A 25418-nucleotide genomic window follows, 5' to 3' on the forward strand; every position below is an offset into this window, starting at 1 on the left:
GCCTGATACTACCTCCCTCCTCTTGTCTCTATCGGCCCTGTAGGACTCCTAGTAAATATATGCTGAATCTGTTCCTTCTGTATGAACTGTTTCCTGACTTCTTTCTTACTTTTCACCTGTTTATGAGCTGCATTTTGTGTGATTTCCTCAAATCTACCTTTTAGTTTATTAGTTATCTCTTTAGTGTATTGTATAATGTGTTCATTGAAGTTTTATTTTTAATGACTCTCATTTTATTTCTAGTTCAGTTGAATTTTTAAAAAATTTCACAGTCCCCCCAACCCTAGTTTTGTGTTGTATTCTTTCATTTTCTTTTGTTTCTTTCTTTCATGCATTTTATTCCTGTGTATTATTGCCTGCTTGAATATATGATTTTAAGGTCTCTTTGAGATTGCTTTATATGTGTAGTTCTTGGTTCTAAATTCTGTTGCATTTGCTGCGCCTACTAATTTTCTCTTACAGCAGTTATTTACTTCATGAACTTAGTAATTTTTTTTTTTTTTTACCATGAATTTATCTTTGCGGCGGTGATTTTCTGTGAAATGCGTGTGCTTGTTCCAGAAGTTATAGATTCCAGACCAGTTTTTTTTGTTTTGTTTTGTTGGGTTTTTGTTTTGTTTTTTGTTTTTGAGACAGAGTCTCACTCTTTCGCCCAAGCTGGAATGCAGTGGTGCCGTCACGGCTGGACCTCTGGACCAGTGGTGCTGGCAGCCTGGACCTCTGGGCTCAAGCGATCTTCCTGCCTCTGCCTCCCAAAGTGCTGGGGTTACAAGTGGGAGCCACTCGCCTGACCAGCTTTATGTTTGTTTCTCAGAATGGGTTCTTTTGACTGATTGGTAGCATGGATTAAGACCACAGGTTTGTGTATGATGCAGGTGGATGTTCTGCTCTCTTTCAAGTGATTCTGTTTTTTTTTTTTCTCGAGACAGGGTTTCACTGCGTCACCCAGGCTGGAGTGCAGTGGTGTGATCATAGCTCACTGCAGTATCAACCTCCCAGACTTAAGTGATCCTCCCGCCTCAGCCTCCTGAGTAGCTGGGACTACCAGCATGAACTACCACACTAGGCTCACTTTTTAAATTTTTAGTAGAGATGTGGTCTTACTATATTGCCCAGGCTGGTCTTGAACAACTGGACTTAAACAATCCTGCCTCGGCCTCCCGAAGTGTTGGGATTACAGGCATGGGCCACCATGCCCAGCTTGATTCTCTTACTTTCTATGGCCCTGGAAGATGGTCAACTTTCTTGCTGTATTTCTGGCTAATAAAAGGACTTCTGTTGGCTGTTTCTTGGTGCTCAGATTTATGCTGGGGCGAGGGGATGGTCAGTTCCAGCTCCCCACCTCTCATAGGCTGAGAGGTTCTGAGCTTTTGTTTAATCACCAGTCTCTGCAGTATTTATCTAGCTCTAATACCCTCATGGACTATTTCTTTTTAGCTCCTGCTCCCTGCCCTGAAGTCTGGGGGATATTCTTTTCTTATTTTCAGAATTGGCCAGGTATTTAAAAACTGGGACAAAGGGGTTAAATTTTATCTAGCATTTCTATGTGATGAAAATGGAAGTCTCCCCATCGGCAAAATTAATTAGAAGTTCAGTAATCAATGATTCCATTTTTTTTGTATAGGACATTATTTGCCCCTTTTGAACCTTGAGATCCTTAACTGTGTTTGGGAGTAATGTTAATATCTACCTAATAAGATTGTTGTGAAGATTAAAGAAAGCAGATAATGGAAATGTTACTCAGAGATCAGCTAGGGTCTTGCTACTCCCTTAATCTTAGATAAAATGTTCTTCAACCCCAGCCTTCATGCAGTGAGTGGGGTGGTGGTAGGGCTTACCTTCTGCTCATCTTGGCTTTTGAGTTTCTGCATGTGGTGAATTAGTTCTGTTTAAGTATTGCCTCTATATCTTAAACATGCTGGGCTGGGCACGGCGGCTCATGCCTGTAATCCCAGCACTTAGGGAGGCTGAGGCCAGCGATCACCTGATGTCAGGAGTTGGAGACCAGCCTGGCCAACATGGTGAAACCCCGTCTCTACTAAAAATACCAAAAAAATTAGCTGGGTATGGTGGTGCCCGCCTGTAATCCCAGCAACGCTGGAGCCTGAGGCAGGAGAATCACTTGAACCCAGGAGGTGGAGGTTGCAGTGGGCCAAGATCACACCATTGCACTCCAGCCTGGGAGACAAGAGCAAAACTCCGTCTCAAAGACAAATAACAAAAAACAAAAACAAAACACACAAAACAACATGCTGGTCCTCTTCCATAATGTGTTTCCCCATGTGGGAATTTTTTTCTTTTTTTTTTTTTTTTGAGACGGAGTCTCACTCTGTTACCCAGGCTGGAGTTCAGTGGCGCAATCTCGGTTCAGTAGCTGAGATTATAAGCATGAACCACCACACCTGACTAACTTTTGTATTTTTAGTAGAGACGGGGTTTCGCCATGTTGGCCAGGCTAATCTCGAACTCCTGACCTCAGGTGATCCACCCGCCTCGGCCTCTCAAAGTGCTATGATTACAGGCATGAGCCACCGCACCCAGCCCATGTGGAAAAATTTTACAAAAAAAATAAAAAAATAAAAATCACCAAAACATAAGCCACCCTCATAGGGCTCTGTGCATTGTGTTACAGATACAATGCAAGACGTTGTACTGAAAATTGAAGGATCCCTTGATGATTTCAGCACCTTGAGATCCATCCACCACCATATTGACTGAAACCCCCCACCCCACCTCCCATGGTTCCTCCCGTCTCTCCTCCTGATTCCTTCTCTCTGTGTTTATCCTAGAACTCCACATTCTTCTCATTTCATGAGGCAGAGTGGTTCGGCTTTCTCTAGCTTTGAGCACCAAATTTCCTTCTGCACTCACTTTGCGTAATTGAGCCAAGGTGCTCAGATAGAGACTCCCTGTCCTTAGAAGGAAGTTGTTATTTTAAATAGCAAGTTTTTCATTCCTTTGTATGTAAAGCACAATAACTAGCACATAATAAACACTCAACAAATGTTAGCTATTACGATATCATGATTTCCACTTTTAAAGTCTGTGATTCTTTTTTTCTTTCTTTCTTTTTTTTTTTTCTGAGACGGAGTCTTGCTCTGTCACCCAGGCTGGAGTGCAGTGGCATGACTTTCGCTCACTGAAACCTCTGCCTGGCAGGTTCAAGCCATCCTCCTACTTCAGCCTCTCAAGTAGCTGGGACCACAGGCATGTGTCACCATGCCCAGCTAATTTTTGTATTTTTTGTAGGGATGGGGTTTTACCATGTTGCCCAGGCTGGTCTCGAACTCCTGCGCTCAAGCGATCCGCCCACCTTCGCCTCTCGAAGTGCTGGAATTATAGGCATGAGCCACCATGTGTGGCCAAGTCTTTGATTCTAAATTAGATTTAATGACTGATTAAGCAGAATTGATTTCAAAAGGGAAGTATGGAGGCAAAACAGTGACTATCCCAAAGTTGGATTAAAATTATTATTATTATTAGTTTTTTGAGATGGAGTCTCACTCTGTTACCCAGGCTGGTGTGCAGTGGCGCGATCTCAGCTCACTGCAACCTCTACCTCCCAGGTTCAAGCGATTCTCCTGCCTCAGCCTCTTGAGTAGCTGGGATTACAAACATGTGTCACCACGGCTGGCTAATTTTTTGTATTATTAATATAGACTACCATGCCCGGCTAGAATTTAAATTATTTTGTATTTACTTACATTCTTATTCCTTTACTAATGCATATGAATAAAGAAAATACAGATGGCTGAGTGCAAACAGTGTATGATAATATTAAATTAAAAAAAAAGAAAGTAGGCTGGGCATGGTGGCTCACGCCTGTAATCCCAGCACTTTGGGAGGCCGAGGCGGGCAGATTGCCTGAGGTCGGGAGTTCGAGACCAGCCTGGCCAGCATGGTGAAAGCTTGTTGCTACTAAAAATACAAAAATTAGTCGAGCGTGGTGGCGCATGCCTGTAATCCCAGCAACTTGGGAAGCTGAGGCAGGAGAATCACTTGAACCCTGGAGGAGGAGGTTGCAGTGAGCTGAGATCATGCCATTGCACTCCAGCCTGGGCAACGGAGGAAGGCTCTGTCTCAAAAAAAAAAAAAAAAAGAAGTAGTCTGGGTGCTGTGGCTCACGCCTATAATCCCAGCACTTTGGGAGGCCGAGGTGGGCAGATCACCTGAGGTCTGGGGTTTGAGACTAGCCTGGCCAACATGGTGAAACCCCTTCTGTATTTTATATATTTCGTATTTTGTAAAAATACAAAAATTAGCCGGGCGTGGCAGTGGGCGCCTGTAATCCCAGCTACTCGGGAGGCTGAGGTAGGAGAATCGCTTGAACCAGGGAGGCAGAGGTTGCAGTGAGCCAAGATTGTGCCACTGCACTCCAGCCTGAGCGACAAGAGTGAAACTCCATCTCTAAATAAATAAATGTAAAAACACAAATTGATAAAGAGACTGTCAATCTCATTTATAATCAGGGAAAATAAAAGTAAAACCACAGGGAGACACCATTTTACTCTCACCAGAAGGGCAAAATTAAAGAATCTGATAGGCCAGGTACAGTGCACTGCTCACACCTGTAATCTCAGCACTTTGGGAGGCTGAGGTGGGCAGATCTTTTGAGGTCAGGAGTTCAAGACAAGCCTGGCCAACATGGTGAAACCCCATCTCTACTAAAAATACAAAAATTAGCCAGGCATGGTGGAGCATACCTGTAATCCCAGCTACTTGGGAGGCTGAGGCAGGAGAATCACTTGAACCCGGGAGGTGGTGGTTGCAGTGAGGCAAGATCGCGCATTGCACTCCAGCCTGGGCAACAAAAGCAAAACTCTGTCTCAAAAAAAAAAAAAAAAGGAAATACAAAAATTAGCTGGACATGGTGGTGGGCACCTGCAATCCCAGCTACTTGGGAAGCTGAAGGAGAATTGCTTGAACCTGGGAGGTGGAGGTTTCAGTGAGACAAGATTGTATCACTACACTCCAGCCTAGGCCACAGAGAAAGACTCTATCTCAAAAAAAAAAGTCTGATAATAACAAGTGTTGGCAAAGATGTGGAGCAATGGTTAGTTACTCCCATACAGTGCTGGTGGGAGTGTTAATTAGCACAACCACTTTAGGTAACAGTTTGCTATTATTTGGCAAAACAGAAGAAATGCCTGTCCTTCTAGAGAAATTCTTACTCATGTGCACCTGAAACATGACAAAGTGGTCACACCAGCATGGATCAAAATAGCCCCAAAGAAGAATCAACCCAAATGCCCAAAATAGTAGAATAGATAAATAAATTTTATATTATTCTTGCAATGGTATCCCATACAGCTAGAGTAATAACAAAATTTTACAGCTGCACATGAAAACATGGATAAATCCTGCAATCAGAATATAAATAACCGAAGCAAGTCACAAAAGGACATCTAAATCATGAATTCTCTATAAAAAATGCAAAAACAGACACAGTAGAAGGAACCTATATTCACAGCCAGTCAGTTCTCTGTTCCTCTCTGTTTCTGTCCCTCTCTCTTGCCATCTTGAGATGACCTTGGAGTCAAGCTCGTAATTTGCTAGTGCAGGGCTTCCTTTGAGTGGTGTATATGCTGTGTTCCTCTGGTTTCATTCGCTCATACATTCATTTAACAAGTACTGAGTACCAACTCTGTATAGGGCACTGTTTTTAGTGCTGACGGCAAAACAAAAAGACAAAATTCTGCTTCTATCCTGGAGCTAACATTTTTTAGGGAGGCAGAGGGGTGGGTAGAGGATGAGGAGAAGACAGTAAACAAAATAAAAATGTAACTCATACCTACACTAGATAGTGATAAGTACTGTGGGAAAAAATAAAGCCAGGAGAGGTTGTAATTATAAGTAGGGTGGCCAGGAAAGAACTCTTTGTGACGGCAATATCTAAGCAAAGATTTGAAGGAATGAGGAAGGTAGTTATGCCAGTATCTGGGGAAGTGCTTTCCAGATAGAGGAACAGCAAGTGCAAGGGCCCGGAGGCACATCCTTATCTCACCTGAGCATTTCAGAATCTGAGGAACATCTACTCCAAAAATCTCAAAATTTCCTTGCACTGTTACATGGTTCTTGCCACAAACGTGACTCATGCTATTTTTACAACCAAGGAGAAACCTGTAATTTGTGAGTCAGCAATGTGCAGGTAGGAATCATCTTGACATAAAGTAATAATTGAAGTCACATTTGGTTACTTCATTAACTTATATCAGTTCCTTGGGGCTAGCATGAGTTACCATACGGAGCACAAATGTGAGAATCTGGTTTAAATTGCAGCTTTGCTGCTCTGTGGACTTGAGCAATTTATTCAATCTTTCTGAGTGCAGAAAGATAAAATGATATCCACCTTGAAGCACTGTGATGAGGATTGAGAGAAAATACAAGTTCAAGTCTTTGGTGACCTTCAGTAAGATTTTATAACGTTCTTTGCATACATCTTGCACATTTCTTCAATTATTCGTATCCTTGGTATGCTATTTTTGTTGTTGTTGTTGAAAAAGAAAATTCTGAAAGTGTTCAGAGAGAAAAGGCAAATTTCTTTTTTTTTCTTTTTGAGATAGAGTCTCGCTCTGTTGCCCAGGCTGGAGTGCAGTGGTGCAATCTTAGCTCGTTGCAACCTCTGTCTCCCAGGTTTAAATGATTCTCCTGCCTCAGCCTCCTGAGTAGCTGGGACTACAGGCTGGTGCCACCACGTCCTGCTAATTTTTTATATTGTTAATAGAGATAGGGTTTCACCATGTTGGCCAGGCTGGTCTCGAACTCCTGACCTCAAGTGATCTGCCCGCCTTGCGCTCCCAAAGTGCTGGGATTACAGGCGTGAGCCACCGCGCCCGGCCTCATAGACCTATTTTTAATCCCTCCAGCTCTAGAAAATCATATGGGGAAAAGAATTAATATATACTACACACAGACATTCATTCTTAGTGCTGCACTGCAACATAACCTATCTGTGTTGCAGTCTCTAACATCTCACACTCTATGTTTATTCATGTCTTTGGTTAATACCTGTATCATTTTAGTCTACTAAGATTCAATTAATATCAATCAAAATAAAATAAAAATAGTATAGTAAAGTCATAATGTTTTATGCTTATATTACTTGTTTCCTGAGAGATCACAAAACTATAAAAACATTATTTTATGACTCATCTTTGCTAACCTGACTTTTATTCCCTTGAATGGATGTACATGTTTATACTAAAATGTCATTCCTTAGCTGGGAGCGGTAGCTCACACCTGTACTCCCAGCACTTTGGCAGACTGAGGTGGGTGGATCACTTGAGGTCAGGAATTCAAGACCAGCCTGGCCAACGTGGTAAAACCCTGTCTCTACAAAAAATACAAAAATTAGCCAGGGTTGGTGGAGCATGCCCGTAGTCCCAGGTACTCCGGAGACTGAGGCAGGTGAATTGCTTGAATCCAGGGGGCCGAGGTTGCAATCCTCGAGGTTGAATCCAGGAGGCGGTGGTTGCAATCCTGGAGGTTGAATCCAGGAGGCGGTGGTTGCAATCCTGGAGGTTGAATCCAGGAGGCGGAGGTGAATTGCTTGAATCCAGTGAGCCAAGACTGCGCCATTGCACTCCAGCTTGGGCGACAGAGTGAGACTGTCTCAAAATAAAACAAATTAAAAATAAAATAAAATGAAATATCATTTCCTGTGTATGTGAGATTCAAACTTAACTGGGGCCAGGTGTGGTGGCTCATGCCTATAATCCTAGCACTTTGGAAGGCCAAGGCAGAAAAATCACTTGAAGCCAGGAGTTAGAGACCAGGTTGGGCAACACAGCAAATCCCTATTCTTAAAAAAAAAAAAAAATGAAATAATAAAACTAGGCCGTGTGTGGTGGCTAACGCCTGTAATCCCAAGCCTTTAGGAGTCAGAGGCAGGCAGGTCACTTGAGCTCAGGAGTTCAAGACCAGCCTGGGCTATATGATGAAACCTCATCTCTACAAAAAATTTTAAAAAATTAGCCAGGCATGGTGGCATCGCCTGTAGTCCCAGCTACTCAGGAAGCTGAAGTGGGAGGATCACTCCTGACCTCAGGGAAAGCATGTGAATGTCTGGGAGAGGGGGACAAAGCTTGGGTGGAGGGGGGACAGTAAACCAGAGAGACCGATTCTAGTTTTTGGTAGAAGGAGGTTTGGAGCCCTTTAAAGGAAAGTTACTTCTGTTTTTTTTTGTTTTTTTTTTTTGTCAGTGTTTTCCTTGCAAATGAAACTGAATCTGTGAAGGTGATGTCAGATGAGAGATTGAACGATTCCGCGTGGCAGCTACAAGGTAGAGGCGGCATTCTGTGAACGCTCAGAAGCTCTCCCTGACTTCCCCGTCAGCCGAATAGAAGTCTGAGCTGACTGAGACATCCACATGTTTTCCTTCTGGGCAAAACAAAACTCTTCACCATGCCTTTTGTACCTCTCCCAGGGCCTCCACAACTCCTGTGATCCAAGAGCTTCTCGAAATGCCAAAGTTACCTATTGTTAAATATTTTCAAAGCAGTGTAGGCAGTCCTGCCAACCCCGTCCTGGCTGTCTCCAAGAGCCCTGGCCAACAGCACAAGGGTCCTTGCCAATTTCCTGGAGAAGGGGGGTGTTACAGTTAAGTGGGGAGGGATTTTAAAGGGCCAGAGCCAATATTAGGGCTTCAGGCTGCCACATCTTCTGTCATCAGTGGGGACAGTTGGTGTCTCCTCCCTTTGTTCCTCACCCAAACAGTTATTGTCTGCCTGTCTGATGGATGCGGTCTGGGAGGAGCTTCTGCCAGCCCACCTCTAGATAAGAGTGTGGAAAACACAGCCTTTGCTTCTTCCTGGGGACACCGTCTTGACCCTTGAGCTGGAAAGAGGAGGCTGGTTCCAGGGAGGGAATGGGCCATGTCTCAGTCAACTTTTCTTTCTTTCTTTCTTTCTTTCTTTCCTTTCTTTCTTTTCTTTCTCTTTTTCTTTCTTTCTTTCTTTCTTTTCTTTCTCTTTTTCTTTCTTTCTTTCTTTCTTTTCTTTCTTTCTTTCCTTTCTTTTTTTTCTCTCTCTTTCTTTCTTTCCTTCTTTCTTTCTTTCCTTCCTTCCTTCCTCTTATTAATTTATTATTTATTTATTTGAGACAGTATCTTGCTCTGTTGTCCAGATTGAAGTGCCATGGTGTGATCTCAGCTTACTGCAACCTCCGCTTCCCAGGTTGAAACAATTCTCCTGCCTCAGCCTCCCAAGTAGCTGGGACTATAGGTGTGTGCCACCACGCTGTGCTAATTTTTGTATTTTTTGTAGAGACAGGGTTTCACCATATTGGCCAGGCTGGTCTCTCAAATTCCTGGCCTCAAGTGATCCACCCGTCCACCCACCTTGGCCTTCCAAAGTGCTGGGATTATAGGTGTGAGCCACCACGCCCTGCCTCTCTTTTTTTTTTTTTTTCTTTCTTTCTTTCTTTCTTCCTTCCTTTCTATAATTTCTCTAGAAGAAACTCAGTTGACTTCTTTCGTGCCTGCTGGACCACAGAGAGGTGGACATTTGTAAGGGAGGAGAGGAGGGAAGACAGCCACTAAAGCAAGCACTGGCTGGGCAGGTTGGCTGCTCACACTTGTAATTCCAGTATTTTGGGAGCCCAAGGTGGGAGGATCACTTGAGCCCAGGAATTGAGGCTGCAGTGAACTATCATTGGCACCACTGCCCTCCAGCCTGGGTAACAGAGAGATACCCTGTCTCTAAAATAAATAAATAAATAATAAATACGTAAATAAAAGCAGGCACTATTTTGGCTGTTTTGGGTCTAGAGCAGTATTTTCCATGTTTGGGCATTTGCATTCCACCTTTGTAATCTTTGCTGACTCTCTTTATTTTATTTTAATTTTTTCTTTTTTGAGACGGAGTCTTGCTCTGTCGCCCAGGCTGGAACACAGTTGCAGGATCTCGGCTCACCGCAACCTTGGTCTCCCAGGTTCAAGCGATTCTCATGCCTCAGCCTCCCAAGTAGCTGGAATTACAGGTGTGCCCACCACACCTGGCTAATTTTTTGTATTTTTAGCAGAGACGGGGTTTTGCCGCATTGGCCAGGCTGGTCTTGAACTCCTCACCGACCTCAGGTGATCTGCCCACCTCGGCCTTCCAAAATGCTGGGATTATAGGCATGAGCCACCATGCCTGGCCTGCATTTATTTTTATAAATGCACATCTCTGAACCTAAAAATGCTTATCCATGTGACCTCTGAAACCATCTCAAGTAATAATAGCTGAAACTTATTGAGTGTTTTGGGCCCTGAACTATTTCCAAGCCCTTCATGGTATGAATTTATTTATTCCTCACTGAGAGGAGGGGAGGAGGAGAAGAATACTACTGACTTCAACTACTGCTGTGTGAGGATTCTCTGGCTGCTATGTGTGAAGTGCTCAGAACCGTGTCTGATAGGAAGAGGATACATGCAAGCATTTGCTCTCAGTATTATCATTGCCGTTTTACAGATGGCAAAATGCAGGCAAGTGTAGGGATACTGGCTTGCTTAAGGGCCCAAGATGGTGGAATCAAATCCAGACACTGAGTCCGGAGCCTAGACACTAATCCTTGGTGCTGTTCACCTTCCACACTATTGGAAACACTTCAACCCACCTATAAGAAGTGCTGGCCGTTTGTCACCTGGATGCAAAGGGGTGGGTTGTGGTGCCTGCCTCTCTGACCAGTGAAGTTGGTGTGCAGTTTCTGTAGAGGACTGGAGGATGGAGGAGTCCCACGTCTACTCAGAAATGTCAGGAACTCACCTGCTAAGCTGCCCCATCCATGGAGGATGCTGAACCTTTATCCATCCTGAACAGAATCTTCGGAGGAAGGAGATGCTGTCTCTCTTCACCGTTCCTGCAACGTAGAACCAAATGTTCCGGCTTTGAACAAAGGCATTGCCCATAAGTTACTGGCTTGAGTATTCTACGTGCCTAGCCCTGGGGGAGGAGGGGTGGACTTGAATCCAGTCTGTTCTATAAGTGTGCAATGCCTAATGGTCCAAAAGGTGTTGCAGATGAAGTTTTTGATCTTTCTGAGAGTAATCTGTTTTTCACCACCCCAGCGGCCCTCATTTGCATACCAACATATTGATTTGGTAAATAAAACTCTTCCTTTTCTTCCATACAGCAGATCCCTAAAGGGTCTTAACCTGACCAATGGAGTCCAGTTGAAGTTACGATAGGGACCTGAAAGTGCCTCCTGCCTGCTGCAGAGTTGAGATTTAATCTATTAATTTAGACTTCCAAACAACCCCAGACAATGAACCGCTTATGCTGTGTGCATTTTTCAAACATTCAGAAAATGCTTTTGCTGTTAGAAACTTCTATCTTCTCTCCTCTGCCTTTTAAGGAGAGTACCAATTCTAAGGCTTCGTTTAGAACATGTTTTTTTGTTTGTTTTTGTTTGTTTGTTTTCTGTTTTTTCCTTAAGCAACGGAATCTCACTCTGTTACCCAGGCTGGAGTGCAGTGGCACAATCACAGCTCACTGTAGCCTTAGACTCCTTGGATTCAAGCTATCCCAGCCTCCTGAATAGCTAGAACCATGCCTGGCTAATTTCTTAATTTTTTTAGAGATGGGGTCTCACTATGTTTCCCAGGCTGGTCTCCAACTCCTAGCCTCAAGCAATGCTCGCACCTCCATCTCCCAAAGTTCTGGGATTACGAGTGTGAGCCACTGTACCCGGCCTAGAACAAGTTTCTAATACAGACTCATCTCAACTTGTTGAAAAATAGTTGTTGTTGTTGTTGTTGTTGTTGTGTGTGTGTGTGTTTAAGTCGGGTTTACTGAGATAATTTGTCACAGTAAAATTTGCATTTCTTAGGTATACACATCTAAAGTTTTAACAAATGTAAGCTGTACCACTATCACCACAATTACGATAGATGCTACATAGATAATATTTCATCATTCCCCCTAAAGTTCCCTCATGCCCCTTTGTAGTCAATCTCTTCCTCATCCCAATCCTTGGCAGCCACTGTCCTGATTTTTGCCTCTGTAGTTGTATCTTTTTTTTTTTTTTTTGGCAGAATCTCAGTCTGTTGCCCAGGCTGGATGAAGCGGCATGGTTTTGGCTCACTGCAGCCTCCACCTCCCGGGTTCAAGCGATTCTCCTGCCTCAGCCTCGTGAGTAGGTGGGATTACAGGCATGTGCCATCATGCCCAGCTAATTTTGTATTTTTAGTAGAGACGGGGTTTCGCCATGTTGGCCAGGCTGGTCTTGAACTCCTGACTTCAAGTGATCTACCCGCCTCAGCCTCCCAAAGTGCTGGGATTACAGGCATTAGCCACTGTGCCTGTCCTGTAGCTGTGTCTTTTTTACAGTAGGTATTTTTACTTTTAAATGGCAAGGCGGCTATATATTTTTTTTTTAATCACATGTTCCCTACTAAAAATGTCTGGCAATACCAAATAAAATAAAATAAAACAAAATAGAATAAATTAAAATGAAAATTAAAATGTCTGGAAAGAAGCTGCTATTTTTAAATTATTTACACCCCACACTCCTTATTGCAAAAAGGATATAAGGCAGGCCAGGTGCGGCGGTGACTCACGCCTGTAATCCTAGCACTTTGGAAGGCCAAGACAAGCGGTTCACTTGAGGTCAGGAGTTCAAGACCAGCCTGGCCAATATGGTGAAACCCCATCTCTAATAAAAAATACAAAAATTAGCCAAGTATGGTGGTGTGTGCCTATGATCCCAGCTACTCAGGAGGCTGAGGTGGGAGAATCGCTAGAACCTGGGAGGCAGAAGTTGTAGTGAGCTGAGATTATGCCATTGCACTCCAGCCTGGGTGACAGAGTAAAACTCCATCTCAAAAAGAAAAAAAAGAATGGATATAAGGCAGCAATAAAGTCATACATTGAGAAAAACCACTGCAAGGAAGTCTAGACAGAGTGAAGACTGGTTGAAGGATTCTTTCTCCCCAACTTTAAAAGAAAAATGGCATAAGCCTTTGGTCCCAGCTACTCAAGAGGCTGAGGCAGGAGGATGGCTTGAGCCCAGGAGTTTGAGGCTGCAGTGAGTTATGATAGTGCCGCTGCACTTCAGCCATAGGCAACAGAGAGATCCTGTCTCAAAAAATTTAAATGAGAAGTTTACATTTTCAAATAAATTGCAAGAATAGGACAATGAATGCCTCTATACCCTTCTCCTAAATTTACCAACAGTTAACATTTTTGCCACATTTCTTCTCTCTCTGTCTTTGTATGTGTATACACTCTTGTTTATTTATGTTTGTTTGGTTTTGCTAAATCTTTTGAGCGTTACCTGCAGAAATCATAAGACTATCTCCCTAAACACTTCAGCATGCATGTCCTAACAACAGAGGCATTCTCCCTCAGAAACACAATAAAATTGTTACTCAGTAAATTTAGTAATCATTAGATGCTATTATTTAACATATAGTGGCACTTTGGGAAGCCAAGGTGGGCGGATCCCTTGAGGTCAGGAGTTCAAGACACCCTGGCCAACATGGTGAAATGCTGTCTCTACTAAAAAAACAAAATTTAGCCTGGCATGGTCGCGAGCTCCTGTAATTCCAACTACTCGGGAGGCTGGGGCTCGAGATCGCTTAAACCTGGGAGGTGGCGACTGCAGTGAGCTGAGATCATGCCTCTGCACTCCAGCTTGGAGACAGAGCGAGACTCTGTCTCAAAAAATAAATAAATAAGTAAAAAAAAATAACATATAATCCATAATCACTTTTCTTTTCTTTCTTTTTTTTTGAGACAGAGTCTCGCTCTGTCACCCAGGCTGGAGTGCAGTGGCACTATCTCAGCTCACTGCAAGCTCCGCCTCCCGGGTTCATGCCATTCTCCTGCCTCAGCCTCCCGAGTAGCTGGGACTACAGGCGCCTGCCACCACGCCCAGCTAATTCTTTGTATTTTCAGTAGAGACAAGGTTTCACCGTGTTAGCCAGGTTGGTCTCGATCTCCTGACCTCGTGATCCACCCGCCTCGGCCTCCCAAAGTGCTGGGATTACAGGCGTAAGCCACCGCACCCGGCCCCGTAATCACTTTTCTCCAGTTGTCCCAATGATGTCTTTTATAGCTGTTTAGGTTTTTCAAGAAAGACATTAATTCAGCATATCCAATGAAGGATCAGGCCTTGTATTTTGTTGTTATGTCATTTTAGCTTCCTTTATTCTTGAACAGTTCTCCCAGCCTATCTATCTATCTATCTATCTATCTATCTATCTATCTATCTATCCATCTAGCTATATCTTTTATGAGATTAACATTTTTGAAGAGTTCAGGCCAATTGTTTTTCACAGTGTTCCTCAGTTTGGATTTGCCTGACTGTATGCCCACGGTTTAGACTTAGCCAGGGGAACCACGGGTGAGAGGTTGTGTCCTTTTCAGTGTTTGGCAGAGGGAGGCACCTGCAAGACACTTCTGAAAAGTTCCTTTTGCAAAAGAAAAGCAAGCCCCAAGTTCTTCTGCAAGAAGAGCATTTAACTTTGAATGCCTCCTCAGTTGCTACTGTGTGCAAATCTCTTTAGCAAGGCATTTCCAGGAGGGACTGATTAAGAATTATGGTTTAGATTTTAGTTAAATGCTGTCACTTAGCTTTAAAACATATGTTCCCATATTCCCTGCATCAATGATGATTTCTGTTTTATTACTCTTTGAATCATTTCTCCCTCTTTGGGAATATATATCTTCAGTTACTATGTAACATGGTGGAAAAGTAGGATCAGACTTACAAAACGTGAGTCACACACCCATTTTTCGTAAGCCTACTTGAGTTCTTTTGCCTGGTGTGCACATGGCTAACTCCCTTACAGTCTCCAGATCTAAATGTTCCCTCCCCAAGTGGCCAATCCCAATTTTCCTCCTGAAAACATCAACTACCACTCCCTACCTGTATCCTCAATCCCTTTCATCCCCCATATTCTAAAAAATAGAGACAGGGGACCGGGCGTGGTGGCTCACGTCTATAATCCTAGCACTTTGGGAGGCCGAGGTGGGTGGATCACCTGAGGTTAGGAGTTCAAGACCAGCCTGGCCAACTGCCGAAACCCCATCTCTACTAAAAATACAAAAATTAGCCGGGCGTGGTGGTGCACACCTGTAATCCCAGCTACTCAGGAGGCTGAGGCAGGAGAATCACTTGAATCCGGGGGGCGGAGGTTGCAGTGAGCCGAGATCACACCACTTTACAACAGCCTGGGCTATAGAGCTAGACTCTTTCTCAAAAAAAAAAAAAAAAAAAAAAAAAAATAGAGACGGGATCTTGCTACTTGCCTAGGCTTGTCTTGAACTCCTGGCCTCCAGCAATTCTCCCACCTCAGCCTTTCTAGTAGTAGCTGGGACAACGGGCATGTGCCACCATGCCTGGCTTCACTCCACCTATTTTCTCTCTCTCGCCTTTTCAATTCTTACCTCTTGTTATCTCCCATATCCAATATAACTTACTTATTTGTGTTTTTATTATTGTTGGTCTAGTCCTGATGGCACATGGGCCCTATGGGGCAGGGATTTCTGTCTGTGGTGTCCACTGCTATAGTCCCCACACTGAGAACCGTGCCTGGCACATCATATGATCTTATGCATATTTATTGAGTGAATGAAGGAACAGATGAATGGCTCTTTGTCCAGTGAGGAAATTGTTTCATGTTTAGAATGAGAGAATTGTGAAAGTTACTGATCTTGTAGTAGTTAAGAGTATACAAGAGTTTGGGTTGGGTTCAAATTGTTGTTTGAACGTGGCTCATCTTTTACAGGAGACTATTCCAGAATCTCAAGATTAAGTGGCAGTGAAGTGTGGTGCTAAGAGGCCCAAGAACCCTGACCTGGTGTCCTGACTCCATGTGTCATAATGGTGGAGCCTTGACACTCCAGGCTCTGTCAAACTGGGGTTCTCTCCCCTTGGGGCCACACCCTTCTTTAATTCCTTTCGTTTCAAGGAGATGGCCCCAAAGGATAGAGAATGGGTTTCCCGCCGGGCGTGGTGGCCCACCCCTATAATCCCAGCACTTTGGGAGGCTGAGGCGGGCGGATCACTTGAAGTCAGGAGTTCGACACCAGCCTGGCCAACATGGTGAAACCCTGCCTCTAAAATACAAACATTAGCCAGGAGTGGTGGCTGCGCCTGTAATCCAAGCTACTCAGGAGGCGGAGCCAGGAGAATCACTTGAACCCAGGAGGTGGAGGCTGCAGTAAGCCGAGATCACGCCACTGCACTCCAGCCTAGGTGACAGAGCAAGATGCTGTCTCAAAAAACAAAACAAAACAAAAAATAAAGAAAAGGGGTTTCCCTTGTCTTTTATTCCTTCTCGTACCAAAATAGCAGTTTTGTGCTTTCATCCTTCCTACTGAGGCACCTTCCACCTCCATTAATCTCAATGTCTGGGATGAGGACAGAGTGGAGCCCGGCCCTCCTGCCAAGACCCAATGGGTTACTGCTCTGACAGGGCAGAGGTCCCAACTCCTTTTATTAGGATCATGGGGCAGAAATTGTGGTGCCGTGGGGCCATGCAGTCACAACTCTTCTGTCATTCAGACATCAAGGACAAGGGATTTCCTGTTCTTTAATAGAAACAAACAAATCAAAGCAGAGTGATTTCTAAACAGAGAAAGAACCCTGATACGGAGTGCAAATCAAGGAGAGTGATTTCTAAACAAAGAGAGAGTCTTAATGCAGCCTGTGTGCGGGCAAGAAAAGACAATGGAAGTCACAGGTTGTTACATATGCTCCCTGGAGAAGGCAAAGTCATAGTGGGTGTGGTCATGGGAGCCTAGGACCATTGAAAGATTTTCCTGAGAGCTGTCCCTTCCCCTTGGGCAAGTTCCTCAACCTTTCCAGCTGATGGATTTTTTTCCATCTGTATTTGAGGATAATAATATTTACCTTCTATGGTTCTTGGTAACGAATAGAGGGAATACATGCAAAATGTTGGACAGAGAGTAGGTATTTAATATTAATAATAGTGATAATAATGTAGTAGCTACCATTTATTGAGCAGCTATTCTGTGCATGCTCAAGCAACCTTACAACCTCATTCCATAGGCACTTTTTTTTTTTTAAGACAGAGTCTGGCTCTATCACCCAGGCTAGAGTACAGTGGCATGATTTCAGCTCACTGCAGTCTCCACCTCCCACATTCAAGTGATTCTGCCTCAGCCTCCTGAGTAGCTGGGATTACAGGTGCCTGCTACCACGCCCAGCTAATTTTTGTATTTTTAGTAGAGACAGGGTTTTGCCATGCTGGCCAGGCTGGTCTCGAACTGTTGACTTCAAGTGATCCTCCTGCCTCGGCCTCCCAAAGTGCTCGGATTACAGGCATGAGCCACTGCACCCGACCAGCACTCTTGTTAGTTCTATTTTACAAACTCAAAAATGGAGTGTTAAAGGAATATGTTTCTGCAAAGAATAGGTGGCAGGTAAAAAAAAAAAAGAAAAAATAAAAATAAAGGAATATGTTTCTACCTAAGCCACACAGAGAGAGAGTAGGAAGGATTCAGGCCAAAGGTTGGACACCTGACTCAAGAACCCAGTTCTTAAATTCTTTTATTTTTAAATTTTATTTATTTATTTATTGAGATGGAGTCTCGCTCTGTTGCCCAGGCTGGAGTGCGGTGGCGCGATCTTGGCTCACTGCAAGCTCCAACTCCCGGGTTCACTCATGCCATTCTCCTCCCTCAGCCTCCCTAGTAGCCAGGACTACAGGCGGCCGCCACCATGCCTGGCTAAATTTTTTTTGTATTTTTAGTAGAGACAGGGTTTCACCGCATTAGCCAGGATGGTCTCAATCTCCTGACCTCGTGATCTGCCCATCTTGGCCTCCCAAAGTGCTAGGATTACAGGCGTGAGCCACCGGGCCCGGCCTAAATTCTTTTCTTTTTTTAATTTATTTTTTGAGACTGAGTCTCGCTCTGTTGCCCACGCTGGAGTGCAGTGGCGTGATCTTGGCTCACTGCAACCTCCACCTTCTGGGTTCAAGCAATTCTCCTGCTTCAGCCTCCCAAGTAGCTGAGACTACAGGTGTGCACCACCATGCCAGGCTAATTTTTGTATTTTTAGTAGTAACAGGATTTCACTATGTTGGCTAGGCTGGTCTTGAACTTCTGATCTCAGGTGATCCACCTGCCTCGGCCTCCCAAGTGCTAGGATTACAGGCATGAGCCACCACACCTGGCCTTAAGTTCTTAATTGCTTTATTTGATGTCTTTTCAAGTAAGTGAAATAGACACATATTTTTCAAATAAAAGTATATATAAAAGATATATGTTTAAAGTTAAGTGAAAAAACATATATATTACAATTTTCCAAGTAAGTGAAATATATACAGTCATGTGCTACATAACAACATCTTGGTCAACAATGGACTGCATATATGATTGTGGTCCCATAAGATTATAATACTGTATTTTCATGGTACCTTTTCTATGTTTAGATACACAAATACTTCCCATTGTGTTACAATTGCCTATGTTTAGATATATAAATACTTCTTATTGTGTTACAGTTGCCTACAGTATTCAGTACAGTTACATGCTGTACAGGTTTGTAGCTGTACAGGTTTGTAGCTGTGTCATATATCCTAGATGTGTAGCAGGCTACGCCATCTAGGTTTGTAAAAGTACACTCTAGGATGATCACACAATAACAAAATTGCCTAATGATGTGTTTCTCTCTCTCTCTCTTTTTTTTTTTTTTTGAGATGGAGTCTCACTCTGTCATCTGGGCTGGAGTGCAGTGGTGCAGTGGCGCGATCTTGGCTCACTGCATCCTCCACCTCCTGGGTTCAAGTGATTCTCCTGCCTCAGTCTCCTGAATAGCTGGGATTACAGGCATGCGCCATCACACCCAACTAATTTTTGTATTTTTAGTAGAGACAGGGTTTCACCATGTTGGCCATGCTGGTCTCAAACTTCTGATCTCGTGATTTGCCTGCCTTGGCCTCCCAAAGTGCTGGGATTACAAGCGTGAGCCACTGTTCCTGGCCTCAAGCGATTGTCTTGCCTCAGCCTCTTTAGTAGCTGGAACAACAGGCACATGCCAGCATGATTTCGCCATGTTGCCCAGGCTGGTCTCGTGACCTCAAGTGATCTCTCTGCCTTGACCTCCTAAAGTGCTAGGATTACAGGCATGAGCCACAGCACCTGGCCTGAGTGCTCTATTTAAAATGCACTCCTCTCCTGTTACTCTTGCTATGGTTTTGTTTACCTTCATAGCAATTAGCCTCACCTGAAGTATCATATTCTACTCATGACTCCTCTGATGTAAGCTCCATGAGGCAGGGGCTGTATTTGGGCCTTTGCTTGTTCCCAGTGCCTGGCATGGAGTTATCTCTCAGTAAATATTTGTTGAATGTCTGGATGTGGTGGCACATGCCTGTAATTCCAGCACTTTGGGAGGCTGAGGTGGGAGGATCACTTGAGCCCAGTAGGTTGAGGCTGCGGTGAGCCATGACGGCGCCACTAAACTCCAGCCTGAACGACAGAGCAAGACCTCATCTCAAAAAAATTTTTGTATTGTTGTTGAATGAATGCTTGGAGAGCCAAAGGAGCTGATTTAACCCTTCAAAGGCATTAGATCAAACAGACAGGGCCAGTTTTTCAGATCTGAAAGGGTGCCCAGGAGCTCTTCCCACTTTCCAGCCCCTCAGTTCAGTTTTCTGGCACGAGAAGGCAACACTGCATTTGGATAATCACAGCTTTTTCTCAAAGGCTTTTGACCCTGCAGTTGGTTTTTTGTTTGTTTGTTTTGAAATGGCGTTTGGCTCTTATCACCCAGGCTGGAGTACAAGGGTGTGATGTAGGCTCACTGCAACCTTGGCCTCCCAGGTTCAAGCAATTCTCCTGCCTCAGTCTCCCCAGTAGCTGGGATTACAGGTGTGCGCCACCACGCCTGGTTAATTTTTGTATTTTTAGTAGGACAGGGTTTCACTATGTTGGCCAGGCTGGTCTTGAACTCCTGACCTCAGGTGATCCGCCTGCCTTGGCCTCCCAAAGTGCTGGGATTACAGGTGTGAGCCACCATGCCCGGCCAAACATCTTTGATCTCTGACAGTCCACCAGACCATTCTGACTACCTGCCCACCTAGTAATTAGTTATTTCCTCCCTTCCATGATTGTCTCCCCCGTTACCAATTAATACCATATTTATTAATTTCCTGCTATGAATATGACACTATGTTAATACTGCGGATGCTTTATTAAAATGTAAAGTGACTCTTCCTCCTCAAGTAGGGTAGAGGCAGTATAGTTTAGTGGTTAAGGAGGGTAAGGATACTGATGACAGAAAGTCTGGGTTCAAACCCTCTTTTTGTTTTGTTTTGTTTTGTTTGAGACAGGCTCTTGCTCTGTCACCCAGCCTGGAGTGCAGTGGCACTAACACAGCCTGAGCTCAAGCAGCCTCCCGCCATGGTCTCCCAAAGTGTTGGGATTACAGGTGTGAGCCATTGCACCTGGCTCAAACCCTCTTTTTACTACTTACTAGCCATGTGACTTGTACAAGTCACCTAAGCTCCCTAAGCCTCAGGTTTTTTTTTTTTTGTTGTTGTTGTTTTTTTAGATGGAATCTCGCTCTGTCGCCCAGGCTGGAGTGCAGTGGCACGATCTCAGCTCACAGCAACCTCCGCCTCCCAGGTTCAAGCAATTCTCCTGTCTCAGCCTCCCAAGCAGCTGGGATTACAGGCACATGCTGGCAAGCCCGGCTAATTTTTCATATTTTAATAGAGATGGGGTTTCACTGTGTTGCCCAGGCTGGTGTCAAACTCCCGAGCTCAGTCAATCCACCTGCCTTGGCCTCCCAAAGTGCTAGGATTACAGGCGTGAGCCACTGCGCCTGGCCCAACCTGAGTTTTTAATCTCAGAAATGGAGATGACAACAGTACCTACTGCTAGGGAACCACGAGTTTGTTACAGTAAGCTCCCAGGGCCGTGCTCGGCACAGTGCTACCACTAGATGACCTTTCATGGCTAGCATAGAATCATATCATGTGCCGGGCTCAGTGGCTCATGCCTATAATCCCACCACTTTGGGAGACTGAGACAGGTGGATCACATGAGGTCAGCAGTTTCAGATCAGCCTGACCAACAAGGTGAAACCCCTTCTCTACTAAAAATACAAAAATTAGCTGGGCGTGGTGGCGCATGCCTGTAATCCAGCTACTCAGGAGGCTGAGGCAGGAGACTCACTTGAACCTGAGAAGAGGAGGTTGCAGTGGGCTGAGATCACACCATTGCATGCCAGCCTGGGCAACAGGGGCAAAATTCTGTCTCAAAAAAATAAAAAATAAAAACGAATCATATTGTGAAGAGTGCCGATGCATCGATAAAAACTGAAATAACAATACATGGATTGGATGACTCAGTGCAGTGTTTATACACACATGTGGACACAGGAGACATCCTGGTATAACGGAAACAGCATGTGTTCTGGAACCATGCTAACCTGCGCAGGAGTGCCCACTCTAGCTTTTGCTAGCTGTGAGATCTTGAGACCTCCCTCACCCACAGTTTCCTTGTTTGCATAACATGGACCTGAATTTTTGCTTATCAGAGTATTTGTGAAGATTTAACAAGATGCTCATTTCCTTCCCTATAAATATCTATTGCTGTTTAGAAATCCTGATGAAAAGGCAAAGACTGTTCTGATTGACTTGGGAAGTGGGTATGAAGTCAATACCTTACTTGGCTAATCAGAAAGATTCCTTTTAGTGAACAGGATTAGAGTTTTGATTGAAAAAAAAGCTACCGGGTGCAGTGGCTCATGCCTGTAATTCCAACACTCTGGGAGGCCAAGGCAGGCAGATCACCTGAGGTCAGGAGTTTGAGACCAGCCTGGCCAATTGATGAAACCCCATCTCTACAAAATATTCAAAAATTAGCTGGGGGTGGTGGTGCGTGTCTGCAGTCTTAGCTACTTGGGGGGCTGAGGCATGAGAATTGCTTGAACCTGGGAGGCAGAGGTTGCAGCGAACCAAGATTGTGCCACTGCACTCCAGCCTGGACAACAGAGCAAGACCCTGTCTCAAAAAAAAAAAAAAAAAAAAAAGGAAGGAAGGAAAGAAAGAAGCTAAAGAAAAATTGTTCTATCAAAACAGAATAAAAGAGGATAATGATTTAGTCAAGGAATGTGTTGATGACTGTATTATATAGATCCTTATCTTGTAATCCATGTTATAGAATCCTAAAAACTCAACCTCTGAAGGGGACCAAGGAGCTCTGTAGCTTATTGTAGAAGCCCCTCTACAGACACGATCTCCCAAAAAGGGGTCATCTGACCTCTATTGGAATACTTCTAGGATGGCCAATTCACTGTTGCATGAGGCTGGCAATTTTGCTTTTGATAACTTGAGCTCTTCCTAAGGTTTGCCCCCAAATTCTTCCTGCAGCTGACTTCCACCAGCCTCTGACAAAGCACATTTTCCCATCTCTTCTCTCTGTGACTTGGCAGGGATTGGATTTTAATGGTCATCTACTGAGCAGAGTACTTTACAGTTCTTGATAATAGCCCCTTATTCGGGAAAATCAATACCAGAAATAGTTGAAGCTTTAAAAAAATTCAACAGACATCTATCTGAGGTGGTTTAATAGCATGGCATTTGTAATTCCCACCACAGTCTGCAATGCAGTGGTGAACACTGGCACTGATAACAGTGATGATCTATTCCATAGCTAGAATATATTTCCTAGTATCACATCTCAAGTCCAGTTCATTTTATCAACATTATTGAGCATCTTACTAGGCTGTGGAAGACACTAAATCCAACATAAGCCTCAAGCTGGTTTTCTTTTTTTTTTTTTTTTGAGACAGAGTCTCGCTGTCGCCCAGGCTGGAGTGCAGTGGCGTGATCTCTGCTCGCTGCAGGCTCCGCCCCCTGGGGTTCACGCCATTCTCCTGCCTCAGCCTCCCGAGTAGCTGGAACTACAGGCGCCTGCCACCTGGCCCGGCTAATGTTTTGTATTTTTACTGGAGACGGGGTTTCACCGTGTTAGCCAGGATGGTCTCGATCTCCTGACCTCATGATCCACCTGCCTCGGCCTCCCAAAGTGCTGGGATTACAGGCGTGAGCCACCGTGCCCGGCCACAAGCTGGTTTTCTCTTTCAACTCCTACTATCATTGTGTAGAACCACATTCATGAGATGTGATGTAAAATAACGTGATTGATGCTCTTAACAAAGCCATGAATGGGATGGGGTGGAGGAAGGCAGCTTAAATGTGTGCTAGAAAATGTTGATGCAAGGCTGGGATGAGGATGAGGAGAGTGAGGGACCTGGGACACAAAGTCTAAGGATCCTGTACCCCTAGTCCCTGCTCCTGTCTTCAAGGCCTCTTCTAGGTCTGGCATTTTGTGACCCAGTGCATACAAATGAGGTATGTGGTCTTCAAAGTCACCACCTGGGAAACCTTGGCTTTCAAACAATGCTTCTTCTATTATTCACACTTTAGCAACGGTGCTTGAGAATTACCTTCAGAGCCTGCATTGCATTTTTAAATTTCCCTATGTCTTTGGGGGAATGATAAATCTTTGTCCTTTAGAGGTAGATTTGATTTTTAGAAATAGACACAAACCATCTGTGGCCAAATCTGGGGATTAATATAGAGTAGACAAGCCACATACTCTATGTGGAGTCAAAAGTAGATTTTCACTTGTGTGTTGTAAATCAGCCTTGAAGGCAATCTTGACGGACGGGGCTGCAGAATGTGTTTTGAGCTATAACAACTTTCCAGATTGGTACATAGGCTCTGAAGGTATCCACTCCAAAGCCATTACTTGCTCTATTATGAGAGTTTTGAAGTGTTTATTCTTTTTTTTTTGGAGATGGAGTCTTGCTCTGTCACCCAGGTTGGAGTGTGGCACCATCTCGGCTCACTGCAACCTCCATCTCCTGGGTTCAAGCGATTCCCCTGCCTCAGCCTCCCAAGTAGCTGGGATTACAGGCAAGTGCCACCACATCTGGCTAATTTTTGTATTTTTAGTAGAGACGGGGTCTCACCATGTTGGCCAGGCTGATCTCAAACTCCTGACCTCAGGTGATCTGCCTGCTTCAGCCTCCCAAAGTGCTGGGATTACAGGCGTGAGCCACCGTGCCCAGCCTGGAGTGTTTATTCTAAAAGTCACTTTGATTACTTTCTAGTCAAACTCTGTATTATTGAGTTAGAGTAAATAGAAACCATTTAACTTATATTCAATCCTTCTTAAAGGTTGGAAGTCTGGACAAATTACGTAAGACTAATATATTACAAAATACCAACATATTTGCTTTACGATTAAGAGTTGACCCTTAAGAGAAATTGAACGGAACCAAGACATCTTAAGTCCTCTTTTAATCTCTCAAACATCTCAATTTCTCTTCAGGTTTGATTAAAATGTTTCATGTTGGGGAAATCCAAAGATTCCTTGGTGACTTATTTCAGTCAAAGCAGGAAAGAGGGTGCTTCCAGTATTCCTACTGCTGATCTGGAAAATCTTAGTTGGCAGAGAAATGAAGAACCAAAGGCCCTGCAGTCCAACCAGTCAGCATCTTAAGACAGTTCCAAGAACTCAGACTTGTTGACTTCTACTGTGGTCATGTGTTGGGCCACAGTTTGAAAAACAACATCTGAGCTCCATGCCTGAAGACCACCCCAATCAATATTGTACTCACTCTTTTTTTTTTTTTTTTTTGAGACAGAGTATCACTCTATCACCTAGGCTGGAGTGCAGTGACACAATCTTGGCTCATTGCATCCCCCTCCTGGGTTCAAGCAATTCTCCTGCCTGAGCCTCTCAAAAAGCTGGGACTATAGTCACGTGCCACCACCACACCCAGCTAATCTTTTTATGTTTTTAGTAGAGACAGGGTTTCACCAGGTTGGCCAAGCTAGTCTTGAATTCCTGACCTCAAGTGATCTGCCTACCTTGGCCTCCCAAAGTGCTGGGATTACAGGAGTGACCCACCGCACCTGGCTGACACTGGGCTCTTAATGTCCTCAGATATCTACTTACCCATTTGCAAGTCCCTGCCCCAGACAGCAAGCTGCCTCTCCAGTTTCCCAGACAGCTTTTATTCCTTGTGAGAAACCAGCAGTTTCAGATGTCACTCCTAAAATTCAGTCTGAGCTTTTTCAGGCCCAAGTCTTGTTGGCCACTTTCTGCTGACATGGCCTTGGGGTAGAAGTAACCTTCAGCTGGGCTTCCCAGCCACTTGAGTTTGCAGGAAACTATTTTGTATAAGCCTTCAAAAAACAGCAAGCTTCAAAACTCCTATTAGTCTGTAAGTTGGAGTCTCAAGCACATATTTACACTCCCTGGTAATTAACTGTTTGATAGCAGAGTTATTGCTAATTGTTTTATGGTTTTGCAACTCTGTGTGGTGGCTTAGAATTGGTTCTTAGCCAGGCCGGGAGTGGTGGCTCATGCCTGTAATCCCAGCACTTTGGGAAGCTGAGGTGGGTGGATCATGAGGTAGGGAGTTCCAGACCAGCCTGGCCA

The 25418-nt window shown here is 44.3% G+C and overlaps 1 long non-coding RNA gene across 1 annotated transcript in view; it reads right to left on the minus strand.

The window, feature by feature from the left end:
• The window catches only part of LOC129035023 (uncharacterized), a 38884-nt gene extending 13705 nt beyond the window's left edge, over window positions 1-25179 (minus strand). Inside the window, exons 1-2 of the long non-coding RNA XR_008502072.1 lie at window positions 24933-25179; window positions 10746-10839 (exon numbers count right to left, since the gene is read on the minus strand). This is a non-coding gene — a long non-coding RNA (uncharacterized LOC129035023). The remainder of the gene's footprint in view (window positions 1-10745; window positions 10840-24932) is intronic.
• Between the last annotated feature and the right edge of the window lie 239 nt (window positions 25180-25418).

The sequence above is a fragment of the Pongo pygmaeus genome, chromosome 3 (genome assembly GCF_028885625.2).
Source record: "Pongo pygmaeus isolate AG05252 chromosome 3, NHGRI_mPonPyg2-v2.0_pri, whole genome shotgun sequence".
Classification (NCBI taxonomy): domain Eukaryota; kingdom Metazoa; phylum Chordata; class Mammalia; order Primates; family Hominidae; genus Pongo; species Pongo pygmaeus.